This window comes from Macrotis lagotis, chromosome X (assembly GCF_037893015.1).
Source record: "Macrotis lagotis isolate mMagLag1 chromosome X, bilby.v1.9.chrom.fasta, whole genome shotgun sequence".
In the NCBI taxonomy this organism is placed as follows: Eukaryota; Metazoa; Chordata; class Mammalia; order Peramelemorphia; family Peramelidae; genus Macrotis; species Macrotis lagotis.
The window spans coordinates 361,253,916-361,269,254 of record NC_133666.1 but is presented as its reverse complement, the minus strand read 5'-3'; the positions used below and the strand labels follow the sequence as shown (position 1 = coordinate 361,269,254).

At 32.9% G+C, this 15,339-nt stretch overlaps 1 pseudogene; it reads right to left on the bottom strand.

Annotated features, from left to right (window-relative positions):
- Nucleotides 1-2,928: 2,928 nt before the first annotated feature.
- On the bottom strand, nucleotides 2,929-6,577 carry LOC141499118 (mitogen-activated protein kinase kinase kinase 7 pseudogene; annotated as a pseudogene).
- Nucleotides 6,578-15,339: the final 8,762 nt, after the last annotated feature.

The window sequence follows — 15,339 nt, the reverse complement described above, 5'->3', positions numbered from 1 at the left end:
AAAAAATATATGTTAGGGGGCAGCTAGGTGGTGTAGTGGATAAAGCACCAGCCTTGGAGTCAAGTGTACCTGGGTTCAAATCCAGTCTCAAACATTTAATAATTACGTAGCTGTGTGGCCTTGGGCAAGCCACTTAACCCCATTTGCCTTGCAAAAGAAAAATATATCTTAGATATTTATTTTTCTTAATTCTAATTCCTCATAATGAAACTGACTAATCTGTCAACATGTCTATCACAAATGTGTATGTATAATATTAGCCTGACTGATGCCACTAAGGGGAGAGTGTTTCTAAGGGAGGATGAAAGGAAATTTTGTAACTGAAAATATACTTAGGCACATGATTGTTGAAAAACTTTTATAATATATTTTTGAAAAATAAAATATGTATTTTAAAAAAGGATTGGAATAATTAACTGATGAGATTCTTTTGAAATGCAGGTAAGTTTTGTAATTAATTTATTTTTATCAATATGCACAAATGTATTTTTAAGTTACAAAATTTTCCTCTACCCTCTCTTCTTACCCCCTTCCTTCAGCAATGAATAGTCAGATTAGCAAAGTACATAGATATTTTGCTAAACAGATTTTGCATATTAGTAATTTTCAGTATGAGGAATTAGGATAAAGGGAAAGAGAGACATGAGATAATTTTTGTAAAGTGTTCCTCTGTTTCTGAAGGATTGGTTTCTTATGTGTGTTTTGTTTTGCTTTTCTTCCTCTGGATGGGCATGATATAGTACATAGCCAATCTAATACTGTTCTAGTTCAATGGACTGCTGAGAGGAGGTGGTTCCATCAAGGTAGTTTATCTCACAATGTTGTTGTGGATGTGTACATTGTTCTCTTGGTTCTACTCCCTTCATTTAGGATCAGATCCCCTAAATCATTATATGCTTCTCTAGATTCTGACCATTCATGGTTTCCTTTTTTTTTATTTTTTTGGAAGGAAAATATGTCCTTTGAATGACTCATTTTAAATAACAGTTCTGATATTAGGACCAAATGATTATCTGAAATACAGACAAAGAACTAAACACCCCCAATATGTTTCAATTACATTTTTTGCATTTTTATGAAATGGTAACCTGCTATTTAAAATACTTTACCATCAGAAAATATAATTGATTTCAAAATTTGAGACTACTACCTTATCAAGTGGGACTCGCTTTAATGTCAGCTGAAAAGATATTACTAGGTTGTAGAAATTCTAAGTGCTCCATGATCTTTTATTATTGCTTCAAAATTAATTCTATCACATGATTATGGACAGCATTAGGATAGTGATGCTCTCTCTCTCTCTCTCTCTCTCTCTCTCTCTCTCTCTCTCTCTCATTCCATTTCTAGCTGATGAAGTTTGGATCCTTTTGTTTGAAATCAAATATGTGGTGGCAGACATTGACTCTAGGATAGGCTTGTTTGGAGAAGATATCTGTAATATAAAGTGTGTTTGAACGTTTAATGCTGTTTGCTTTTACTTTCTGACTTGACCCTCTCAATTTTCTAGCTTTTATTGTTTGTTGGATTCCTGTTCTTTAACGAGTCCAAATCTTTCAAGCCAGAACAAATCATTGAATTTGTGAAGAATCCTGCTTCTTTTTTCCATAGCTTTTTGAATGTGTAGTATAAAACTGTGGAAGGAATGATCATTTAAGATGGATCATTTTCATTAGTGTTTTAGTTTCATTTAAGAGATATGTGAGACACAAAAGTTCTGAGGTTTCAACCCAGGCATACACACAATCATACTTAATTAAAAACATTTAAAAAAGAGAAAGATATTTTCCTTACTTGCAGTGTCATCAAATTGCAGTTCAATAAGTCAAGGCCAAACTGAACCTTTTCTGCAAGAAATGGCTGCTTCCTTACCTACAACAAAAATCTTATGGAAGGAAATCACTAAGGCAGGGCTGTTGGCATCAGATTGTCTTATATTTTACATCATACCATCATACCTATGGGTCAAATATCTCTGGAATGTATCTCCAATTAGTTTAGAACAACAAGTGAGATTTTAACTTTGTTTGAGATGAGATAACAATAATAAAACTCCTCCAAGTTTTTATTTTGTTCTTACTGAGGTAACATCCCAATAAAAATCCAGAAGACAAGGGTGGCTATGTGGCACAGTTGATAAAGCATCAGCCCTGAAGTCAGGAGTACCTGGGTTCAAATCCGGTCGCAGACACTTAATAATTACCTAGCTGTGTGGCCTTGGGCAAGCCACTTAACCCCATTTGGCTTGCAAATAAAAACCCCCAAAACCTAAAAAGTCCAGAAGACCTTGCATATAGCAGCCTTTTAACCCACCTTCTCTTTCTGTCAGACTAATCTTGACAGAATAAGCATGTATGTACAGTCATGGTTCACTGTACCTAACATGATGCTGAATTCTGCTGCTTATTCAAATCACGGATGCTCCATATTATTCAATAAGACTGATGAATTGCATGTCCACTAGAAGAATATGCAAAACATGATGTACAAATGCAACAAATATAGAGAGTAGGCATTCAGAACACATCAATAAGCTAACACACATAAATTATAAGTACTATTGTTTTACCTTCCCCATCAAAATAAAAGTCTTTCCATGCATGATTTTCAAATACAAGGTCCTAGGGAATAATGAAATACCTTGTCATTTTTGTTGTTGATTTCTGATGACTGTTAATTGTATTTCATATTGCTGGTAGTATGTAGAAAGATTTATTTTTCATCTAAAAGCTTTTAATGTTCTTTTACTGAATGGGATGTATTTTGCTGGTTTTATCCTGTTTCATTTATGCTAATAGTTCTTGTTTTTATTCCCTGCAGTAGTAATGCTAATTCTCTTTGAACTTCCATATATTCTTGGGCCATTTTGCAATGTTGTTTAAACACAGCCATCGATTCTTTGGAATTTGGGCATGGGGCTAGTGAATGTAGTCAGTGATCCAGTGTAAGGTAAGTCATTACGATGGAGTTATCTGGTCCATTAGTATTTGTAGAATCATCAGGGTTCCAAGGATGACTCCTTGTTGGCTTTTCAGAAGTTGGTCCAGAGGTAGTGATCATTCTGACACTAGGATTAGATGACTTACTATTCACCTGACTGGTTTCTGTTCCAGAAACACTTAAGTCTTGAATGGATATATGCCTTGGTTGTCCCTTGCCTGCTGATGTAACAAACTCAGGGACATCCAGAATGTTGCCAAATGAAGCAGTTTTACCATGGCCCCATTTAGACTTGGAACAGGCTGTAGTTGCAGCTATCCTTGCTTCTATTTCAGACATATCAGCACTCACTCATCCTCTTGCCCTCTGATAATGGTGGCAAGCTTTCCACACTGCTCCCTCCAGATGCTCCCAAGTTTAACCAACCAAAATTGCTCTGCGTTTTGGCTTGATTTTTCAACAATTTTGTTTCTCAACACCTAATGCTATCATTCGTTGCTGGAATGTGTTCCATATTAGTGTCACTCTTGTTACTGGAATTTGTAGAAATAATGTCCAAGAATGAACCTGTGCTTGTGGCAGAGTTTTGTCCTTCATCTGAATACTGACAAGGATATTGTAATGATTCTTTTGCTCCTGGAAAGTACCACATCATGTGAGTCATTATTTTCACAATTTTCCCCATGGAAGTTAATTTTGAAGGATCCTTAAACCAGTACCTAGTCATTAAGTTTTCAATAAGCTTGGGCAAAACTTTTGCTCAATGTGGGTCGAGTACCATTATGAACAGCTCACATTATACAAAAGCAGGACCACCATTCTCATCAAATGGTTTTGATTGGGTTATCATTTCCCAAAGGATAATACCCTAACTGAAGGCATTGCATTTTTCGCTGTAATTGTTACCTTCAAAAATTTCAGGCATCATCCAAGCAACACTGCCCTTGTTATTGGTCATATGTGTCTGAATGTCACAGACAGAATCAAAATCACAGATTTTTAGAACTGTGTCCCCAGCCACCAGCAGCAAGTTGGGTGGTTTCCAGTCTGTCAATTAGAGCTTTTGGTTGTGAAGAGACTTCATTCCCTGGGAACACTGTAAACACCAACTCATTGCTTGGGCAGTGGTGCAGAACGATGAAGGCTCAGGACCATGCAGCACATTGTATAAAGAACCTCCTTCAGCAAATTCAGTTAGAAGTCAAACTGGATTTAAACAGGCCCCATACAACTCCAAAATATTTGGATAGTTTACACCGGATAATTGCCGAAGCTGGAACAAATTAAGTAATCCCCTACAAAAAAAAAAGGGTTTTCTCTCAGACTCACTATCTATTTGTTTAATTACCACATCTTTTGCTTTCCAATTAGCTTTGCATTCCACTCCAAAGGCTCCTCTTCCAAAAACCTCTTCCACCTCGATCTCCTTATAATCTAATTCATCGAAGTTGAGGACCTGCGAAGGAGTCTCGATCATCTCACCCACCGAAGAGGAGGAAGAGGCAGCAGAGGTAGTAGATTTTATACCTCTCAGAAGCTGGGGGGAGTTAGGGAGAGGTGTGGGGGGAAGAGGTGGGGAGGATTCCCTGTCCAGAGGCAGTCACCGACAGACCGGGTCTGAGTGCTCCGCTGTCCGGCCCAAACTTCAGCCCAGCACTGACAGTCCTGGGACCCAGGGGCACAGGGAGCCATGGCGGGGGGGGGGGGACTAACCGAGGCAGAGACCCCGCTGCAGGTGGACTCCCATTCAGGATTTCTTATAAATCGATAATACTTCATAGTATTCATGTACCATAACTTGTTTGACCATTCCACAAATGATGGGCATCCCCTCAATTTCCAACTTTTTGCCACTACAATAAGAGCTGCTAGGCCTATTTTGGAACATGTAAGACTTTTCCCTATTTCTATAATTTCCTCTGGATATAAACCTAGAATTTGAATTGCTTATTCAAAGCGTATGAATAGTTTTATTGTTCTTTGTGCAGGTGAGTTTCTATTCTACTTAAGTCAAAGATTGTTTATAACACACAAATTCAAATCATCTTTCCTCTTGATAATAGAATGTGAAATTCCCTCTGGTCATAAATACTCATCTTCAAAACTATGTATCTCTATTGCTCCACCAAATCTTTGTCTTTACTATGACATTCCTTTCTACCTCTTCTCCAAGATAATTGCTCTTCATTGGGTCTCATCTTTGTTTCTTCAAAATCTTATCCTACAGTTAATTAATTCAAAAAAGAAGTACTTTCTATCCTTGCCCTCCTCAGTTCTTGTGTCCTTCACAAACTTCAAATCTGGACAGTAAAACTATCAAATTTCTCTTACTCAACTTTCCAAACTTCCAAGCACTTCTGGAGGGTAACAGATATCCTTGCTACCTGGGGACATTAAATGCTAGTGAAATTTAACTGCATCCTCTTGATATATGTGTATGTATATGTATGTATATATATATATATATATATATATATATATATATATTCCTTGATTGACTCCATATCTTTTACTTTCTCATAAATTCCTAGTGAGTATTGCTGTTATCATTCTCAAAGAACAGAAGATATTTCCTAATCATTACTGAAAAAGAAAAAAAATGCCTGAATTATCTCATCTCTAGTATTATGCACTTCAAAGTCCCTTTGTGATTTCATCTTGATTAATCTTCTTATTAACACAAGTTCCTGTGCCTATGTCACCTCATCTTAAGCATTAACCCCATTGAATATCTCCTCTTTCCTATCACATTTTCATGTAATTATTATCAGATAATATTTCATAGATGCCTACAAACATACCCTGATTAACCCAACTTTAAACAATTAGGGTTTTTTTCTGAATTTTTCCTCCCACTCATTAGGCTATTTCTAGGAAGAATATGCATCATCTGGATTTTATTTCCATGTACTCACTTTTCAAGTCCTAGCAATCTGACTTCCTGCCAAAACATTTACTGAATTTCCTTTCAAAGATTACTAAAGAAGTCTTTACAGGTATCTCAGATGTCCTTTTACTCAGTCTTCATCCTACTTGAAATCTATGAAGGTTTTGACATTGTTGAGAAGCTTTTCATCCCAGATTGTCTAGGCTTCCCTGTTATAACTCATACCTCTGTTTCATTTTATTAGTCTGACAAAGTGGGGTTTCATAGATATCCTTATGTTAAGAAGGAAGAGTGCAAGGAAATTTTGTTACTTAAAAATATACATATGCATATGGATCAATGGAAAAACAGTCATAAGGTATTTTTTGAAAAATAATCAATTAACAGAAATAAAAAGAAGTTCTTAACTCACATGAGCCTTAAATTAAGATATAGAAGGTGGAAAGAGCCATATAAGGAGAAAATTATTTTTTTTTTTTGCATTACTGGTAGTATGTAGAAAGATTTTTGTTTTCATCTAAAAGCTTTTTTATGTTCTTGTACCAGATGAGATATATTTTGCTGGTCTTTTTCATTCTGGTCCACTTCTGCTACTAGTTCTTGTTTTCTCTGCAACAGTAATGCTATTTCTGTTTGAATTTTCATGTACTCTTGGGCTATTTTACAATGCTGTTCAAAAACAGCCATGGATTCTTTGGAGTTTGGCCATGGTGCTAGTGGTTGCAGTTGGTGATCCACGGTAAAGTAAGCCATTGGGATGGAGTTATATCATCCATTAATATATGTTGAATCATCAGAGGTCCATGGATGGCTCCTTGTTGGCTTTTCAGGAGCTAGTATTGAGGTAGTGATCATTCTGACACTAAGACTAGATGACTTACTACTCACCTAACTGGGATTTGTTCCAGTAACACTTAAGTCTTGAATGGATCTATACCTTGGCTGTTCACTGCCTGCTGATATGACTTTGCAGTATTTGTGCTGTATTTTTATTTATTGTATTGCTTTTAGCTTTTTAAACATTTCCTAACTACATTTTTACCTTGTACAGTTCATTCTAGAATTTTTCAATCTAAGACCTGGAGAATCCTGCTCTAAGGAATATTTTCTCTTATAGACTTATCTAATTTTAAATATATGCTTCCTAATTTTATCCATTGGCATTAAACCCTTGTCCTGTCTAATTATATATTTCTTACTACCTTATTAACATATATACTTCTCTCTCTCCTATTTTCTTGATGAAAGGATAACTCACAAGTCTTCATAAATATTTAACATCTCTAATGTTTTCCAACCTGTTTAATTTATTTTCATATTTCCCCTCTTTAAATATCCACTATTTTATGCAAACTGTAACATCTAATGCAGAAAACTGTTCTGTTACCTGAATTTGCTGAATTCTTTGTACCAACTGGAACAAGTTTGATCTTCATATGGCTCTTTCATCATCTACATTTTTATTTAAGGTTCATATGAGTTAACAACTTCTTTTTATTTTTTATTTTTGTTAAATGATATTTTATTTTTCCCAAAATATCTTATGAAATTTTTTCGACATTGATTCATATGAATATGTCTATTTTAAGTTACAAAATTTCCTTCCACCCTTCCTTCCCCAAATCCTCCCTCAGTGGCAAACAGTCAGGTTCACATTATACATACATATTTGTGATATACATATGTACAGATTAGTAATTTTCAGTTTGAGTAATTAGGATTAAGGGAAATAAATAAATGAGATATTGTTAAAAAACAAAAGTGAATGAAGAGTTCATTAGATTCTGAATAATCTTTGAGGATTTTTTAAAATTTGGTATTGTTTTTCTTCTTCTGGATGGAAATAACATTGTCCATAGCCAGTCTAGTACATTTGTCCTAGCTCTCTGAACTGCTAAGGGGAGCTGCTTCCCTCAAGATTGATCATCTCACAGTGTTGTAGGTAATGCATATATTTTTCTCTTGATTCTGCTCCTTTTACTCAGCATCAGATCCTGTACATTATTCCATGGTTTTCTAGAGTCCAACCATTTATGGTTTCTTATAGAACAATAGTTCCATAATATTCATATGCCCTAACTAGTTCAACCATTACCCAATTGATGGACATCCCCTCAATTTCCAATTCTTTGCTACTACAAAAAGAGCTGATATGAATATTTTGAAACAGTTGGACTTTTCCCATCTTTTATTATTTCTTCTGGATATAGGCTTAGAATTACTAGTCAAAGGTGTATGAGTGTAGTATTGATCTTTGGAAATTGTTCCATATTACTCTCCAGAATGGTTGGATCCCTTCACAACTCCACCAGCAATGCATTAATGTCCAAATCCTCCCATAACCTCTCCAACATTGATCATTTCTCTTTATGTCACCTTAGCCAATGATACCTCAGAATTGTAATTTACATTTCTCAAATCAATAACGATTTGGAGCATTTTTCATATCATTTTATTTAGCTTTAATTTCTTCATTTGAAAACTTTCTACTCATATACTTTGACCGTTTAAACTTTGGTGAATTACTTGTAACATTATAGATTTGATGCAATTTTCTATGTTTTAGAAATGAGACCTTTATGTGAACTCCTAGTTATGAAGATTGCTTCCCAGTTTTTTGCTTTCCTTGTAATTTTGGCAGCATTGACTTTATTAGTGCAAATTTGTTTTTAAGTCAAAATCATTCATTTTTAAGTTTATGATATACACCATTTGTTATTTGTTCATAAATGTGTTTCCTTTCTATAGAACTGATTACTATTGTATTTCTTGGTCTGGTAAATTTTCTATGGTGTTGCCTTGATGTCTAAATGGTGTACCCATTTTGAGCTTATTTTGGTATGAATTAACAACTTCTAAACATTTGTGCTTATTTGAATGATTCATAATATCACTGTTTTAAACTTGATAGTATCTTAGAAGATACCTATTGCAATTTTATCACTTATGAGAAACTGCAACCAAGAACGATGAAGTTATTTGTCCATGAAATTAGAACTCAGAACCTCTGCATCCTAATCTAACATTCACCCCTCTAATATTCATATCTATATTGTTCATGCACCTTACTTCCCCAACATGCATCATATAATGTGAACTTCTTCAGTGCAGCATGTTATTTTTTTTATTTATTCCCTGAACATAGTTCATCTCATGAACACAATAAATAGTTAGAAAGTTATTACTGAATCAAGTTTAATTCCACCTCTGAAATTCTATGACTGTGATTGTGTGAGGACAGATAAATCACATCACCTCCTAAAATGCAAATTAAAACTTAAAATGAGAGAAGCTCATCGTCTTCTTTAACATTCTATTATCTATAATCATGAGATTCTGTCTTGTAGTGATAGTTGTAGATTGTGTTGCTGTTGAAAACAGATGTGTTTTGTGTGTTTGTGTGTGTGTGTGTGGGGTGTGTATGTGTGTTTGTGTTTGTGTGTGTGTGTGTGTGTGTGTGTGTGTGTGTGTGCATTTCCTAAGTACATATCCTTAGCAAAGAGCTGACTTGGCAGGGCATTTTGTGATGACTGACAATTTGAGGAATACTTATGATCGTATACTCAAGACCAGGGTTGGGTTATAATGTCTTAAATTAAAGGAAAAAAAATCATTTTTTCAACAAGTTCAAAAGGGGTAAAACTTCAGTTCTTCCCAAGTAACTATTGGATTGATGAATCAAGCAAAATGGGGAAGAGGAATCAAATAAAATTCTAATCAAAGCAATCAAGTATTGCTCATTCTCTCTCTCTCTCTCTCTGTCTGTCTCTCTGTCTCTCTGTCTCTCTGTCTCTGTCTCTCTCTCTCTCTCTCTCTCTCTCTCTCTCTCTCTCTCTCTCTTTCTCTTTAGTCCTGTAGATTTGTCTGTCTTTGTATTCTCTCTACATTGTCTGTCACTCTCCATTTCTTTTTCTTTATGTATCTTACACACAAATGAGTATATAAACATACATACACATAAACAAAAATAAAAATATACATATACACATTCACAAAAATTAAAGGGAGTGTAATAAAGTGAAGAGCTGTTAGTATGGGAGATACTATTGTACTCTCACTAAAGAAACAGGAATAATGAGACTGGGAGTATCGTAGGAGTCAATATTCTGTCATTTCAGTTATGTATGACTCTTTCGTACCAATTTTGGATTTTCATGATAGATACTAGAATCATTTGTCTTTTCTTCCTCCAGTTAATATTACTGAGAAGAAAACTGAGGCAAATAGAGTTGTTACTTGTTCAGGTTCTTACAGTAAGGCCAGATTTGAAATCAGGAAGAGGAATCTTCTTGTCTACATACATGTCTAGCATGCTATATGCTGTGCCACATAGATCCCTATATAATAGGGATCAGTTAATAAAATCTCTGGGAGGGAAAAAAAACAGCAAGTATTTTATTCAGGTTCTGTTTAATAAAGATTGCTTCTCATTTTTCTTTCTTTTCTTTTTTTTGTGTTTTTTTGTAAGACAATGGCTTTAAATGACTTTCCCAAAGTCACACAGCTATGTAATGATTAAGTATCTGTGTCCGGATTTGCACTTAGATCTTCTGGACGCCAGGGCCAGTACTCCATTCACTGCAGCTCCTAGCTCAATTATCAGAGATTAAAAAAACAACATTATTTCTGTATTTTCAGAGATTTTTAATTGTGTAAGGCAAGAATAAGACTAATTTAAACTTAGAGGAACAAGTAGCAAAGACTTAGCTAGATTTCATGAATTTCATGAGAATAAATTTTACTTATATTAGTTTTATTAATTTTCTATAGCAATCTAAAACAGTGACATTACTCAAAGAAAGTAGAGTTTATGATTCAGGGAATGTAATTTCTTAATAATCTGGAAGGTAAAAAGAAATAATGAATGCACCTGAGCAAAGTAAAATGTTGAAACAAGATACTTTCTGAGGTTGTTTGGCCAGGTCTATAATTTCTTTTGCTAATTAAACTAAGGCTTAGATTATTTGAATCATTTGGGTTTTGCAATTCTAAATTTTCAAAGGTTTAATGTAAATTAAGGGCATCTGTATAATACAGCTGTAATGTTGTACCTAGAGTATAACTCAGGAAAACTGAGTTTAACCTCTTTATGTCTCAGACTTCTCATCTGTATAAATGAAGATGTCAATAACACCTTCCTCATGGGGTTGTTTTGAGAATCAAAAAAGACAATAAAGCACTTTGCAATGGGTATAGAACATACTAGGCACACTTATTTATTTCCTTTTTCTACTGTTTCATACTCCTATCAATATAATAACCCCAAGAGAAGGAAGTCATCAGAACTAATCAACCAGTTCAAATTGAAAAAATGGGGCAGTATGAATTCCATATTCATATACAGGTTGGAACATGGAAGTAATTGGGCAATGCACTTCTAGCCCCAAACCAATAGGGAAATCCAGTCATAAAATAATTATAATAACAATAACAACAATAAGAAGACTAAGAAGAAAAAGGAGGAGACATAGGGAGGAAAAGAAAAAGAAGATTAAGAACAAGAACAAGAAGGACAAGCACAAGAATAAGAACAAGAACAGGAAGACTAATACATATAAAAATCTAGAGGAGAGAAAAACCTTAGTGAGAATGAAAGGAAGAAACAAATAATTAAATATACAAAAGAAAAAAAGTAATTTAGAAACAACAAAATTATAAAAAAAAAGTAGGAAAAACTTGCACAGAGGAAGAAAAAACTTGTGGGAATAGAGTTGTATCAACATGTCTAAGCTAAATTAATGATAGGAATAAAATAAGGACTTTAACTTAACAATTTGAAAACCTAAAAGAAAAAACAAACCAGTAAAAATATGTGAAAGAAAATTTAAATTCAAATCACATAAACACAACTGGAATAATAGTCATTGGCATGTTGGATAAGAAAACAAAATTCCTCTATTTATTAAATTCAAGACATTAAAAAATACGAAGTAAAATGACAAACTGATTCAAAATTCATTTTAGAACAGATGTATCCAAAAATACAAGATATACAATTACAATATCATAAAAGCTTTTTAGATACCAATATCAAGAGAAAATTTCTATTATTAAATTAAGTGCAGTTAAAAAAAAGAATAAGAAGTATGTATATATTCACCAAATGAAATAAAAACTAAATTTATAATGAAAATACCTAAATGCAAAAAAAGTATGGAAACAGAGAAATGGAAGGAAAATTTTGAATTCTTCTCTTCAAACAGGACAGATCTGTGAGAAAGTTTTAATATTTTTTGCTGTTGTAATTTTGAAAAATGGAACCAAAAAATTTGGAAAATTTCAGTTTTAACAATTTAAGACATCTTCATCATTGAAGAATACATATGAAATTTGCCTTGAGAAGATTCTTCACTCTCCTTTGTCCTGTTAGGGTATAATCAATATACATCTCCAGCATAATTCCTTTTTTTTCTTTTTTATTTGAGTTAGAGAGTTAAAGAAGAATGGCAAAATGTTCAACCTAGTTTCTTGCTGAAGTTAAACATTTTTGCTCAATTTTTTAATAATGCATATAAATATTATCAATTTTATAAAATGATAGAAACTCTTACTATATATATATGCCCACACATATGTATATATGTATATATGCTTATACAGTATAAATATACATACGTGTATATATATTTATATATATATATATCTTCCATCAATACTAACTTTCTACATTTTCTTTGTCTGAACATATATCTCTTTGTTTTAGATTTATCACTTCTCTGTCGGTGACCAGAATGTTTCATTTCTATTCTTTTTTGAGAAAAAGATTTTGCATAATAATTAGCTTTTCAAATCTTTTTTCTTTTTATTGCATGAGTTGTTCTAATTATTTTAATTTTTCTCTCCTTTCATAGATTTCAAATTTCCTCTGATATTGAAATTTCATAATTTCTTATAGTACAATATTATTTCCTTACATTCATTTATCACTCTTGTATTGTTTCTTTGCTTGTTTTATATTTCTCAATAAATAAATCCCCAAATAAAAGGGAAACTTAGGTTTCAATTTTTGCTACTGCAAAAAAGAGCTATTATGAATAGTTTTATGTATATAGATTATTTTCTCTTTTCTTTAGATTCCTACTCTATTCAAATCAGTATTAATCAGCTTGATATTTTATATCATCCATATAAATATAATTAGATGAGATAGTTTCTTATAATACCCCTTTATAATGACTCGAACTTTCATAATGCTCACTTGTCTGCCATTTATGAACAAGAGGATATCATCCTGTTTTAATAAAATTCCATGTCCAATTCCAACATGGGTGAAATAATTTGATGTTTTGAAAGTCTCCTTACTTGTTTGTGTGGTTCAAGATCATTCTTTCTTGTGTGATATGAGCAATTGTTGCTTACTTATGACAATTTAATCAATGGATCACAATGTTTCACTCAACCTTTGACCCATCCACTCCTCACATGATACATCATTTTTGTCTTGAGAAAGGTCTACCAACCAATGATTTTTGGAATTTTACCCCATCTCTTTCTGCATATTTGTGTATCCTAAAAGAATGGAACATATCAGTTTGTGGGGAAGATCTGAGGTACATTAAGAAGTTATGAACATGTAGCACATGAATGTAAAGTAAAACTTAAAAGTACATACAACATAAGAAAAAATTCCTATCAATTCAAAAGTGAATCCAGTTTTACAAGTGACTTCCATGAACTGTTAGATACTTATTTACAAATTTTGATATTCCATCTTGGTTGCATTAAAAAAATCATAGACTAAGACTATAAATTTCAATTTTTCACAAATAAAAAAATTATATGATTACTCATCAATTATGATCCAACAAAGATCAAACACTTAATGTACCAATAATGGTCCCCAACTTAATCACAAAAAAGCTGTATTCAGAAAGAGTAGAATATTTTATTAGTATTCTAAAGAAACCAATTTCTGCCTAATTATATTTTTTAAAATGCATCAAACCAGGATTATTTCTGAATTTAAATTGTTGAAAGCTGAAATGATTAATAAGATGTCCAATTACTAATTTTATGGAATCCACTAGAGAAGGATACCTATATCTGCTGCTACAGTATTGGTGGTTAAGTTTTTTCTTCTGAGAAAATTCTAATTTCTAAGTAATTTTTTAGAAAATCAGTAGTATCTCTTTCTCCCTGCAGAAACACACACACACACACACACACACACACACACACACACACACACACACACACACACAAAGACATAAAAAAACAGAAAATTAAAGGCCTCTTAATGTTGGTCTTTGGACACTTCCAAATATGAGATAACCTATGCCTTCCTTCCTTTACTTCTTTCTTTCTTTAAATAAATTAATGGTCTCTTGATCTTTTTGTTTGTTTGTTTGTTTTCTATGGCAAAGGGCCTACTTTTCAAAGGGGCCCTTATTAGTTAGTAATTAAAAATTTATAAAAGGTGGTTGCTCAGAAAAAAAGATCATTCTTCTGCACTACTGAAAATTTTATTGTCCTAAGTGCTTCTTTTCTCTCCCAACACAAATAAAATTAAAAAAAAACCCTTAGACTTTGATTCCCATTTTTTTACAACTAAATTATTGTTCTTATTTGTTCATTTTCTAAATAAGGTTCTTTGCTATGATGACTTTGTATTCTTTTCTGCACGGAAAATAGAGTTCCCACTCCCTTCTACTGATGTATCAAAAAACAGCTTCACTAGACTGCTATATACTTAGCTACTATTTTAAAGTTTCTTTTACCAGATCATATATATATATATATATATATATATATATATATATATATATATATATATATATATATATATAAAATTTTGAGTCTCTAATTAAATTTTCAGAATTTCTAACTATTCATATTTCTTTCAGCTCACAATTCCTTTGTTGGACAGTAATCATGTCTCCATGGCCAGAAACATAAGAATTAATGGTGTAGAAATTTTTTCACTAGTACAGATTGGAAACTTGTCAATAAAGGTATTATAAAGAGCTACCTTCAGGAATTGACATCCTGAAAGATTTGCCAAAACTGGTTTAGCTTCTGCCTAGCACAGGTAGAACTTGAACTCAGACTACTTCTAAGAACTCAAAAATCTTTCCCGCACAACAGCAGATCATTTATTTTCTTCTTTTCTATTCAATATAATAATCTAAGAAAAATTCAAAAGAATTCATAATGAAAAATACCATACAACTGTGGAGAGATAACTGTTACAAGGGAAGGTCTAGAATTTGATTCATTCAAAGTGACTCCCATATTACTTCCTTTAAAACTCCTTTGATTTTACAGTGAAAAGCATAGAAAAAAAGCCTTACCCATCACATAAAGAGATAATTAAATTTAAAAAAAAAAAAAACAAGAAAATAGATAATCCAATAAATGTGTAAAGGAGAATTCCTTAACATTAATATAAAAGGCACTATTGGTATTGAAGCTATATCATTACCAAACGTGAAAGAACCTAGTGATATAGCATCCAAAGAAAAGCTGGTTGAATTATGAGGAGATGTAGAGAGCAAATTGTAATGATGGGGGAAATC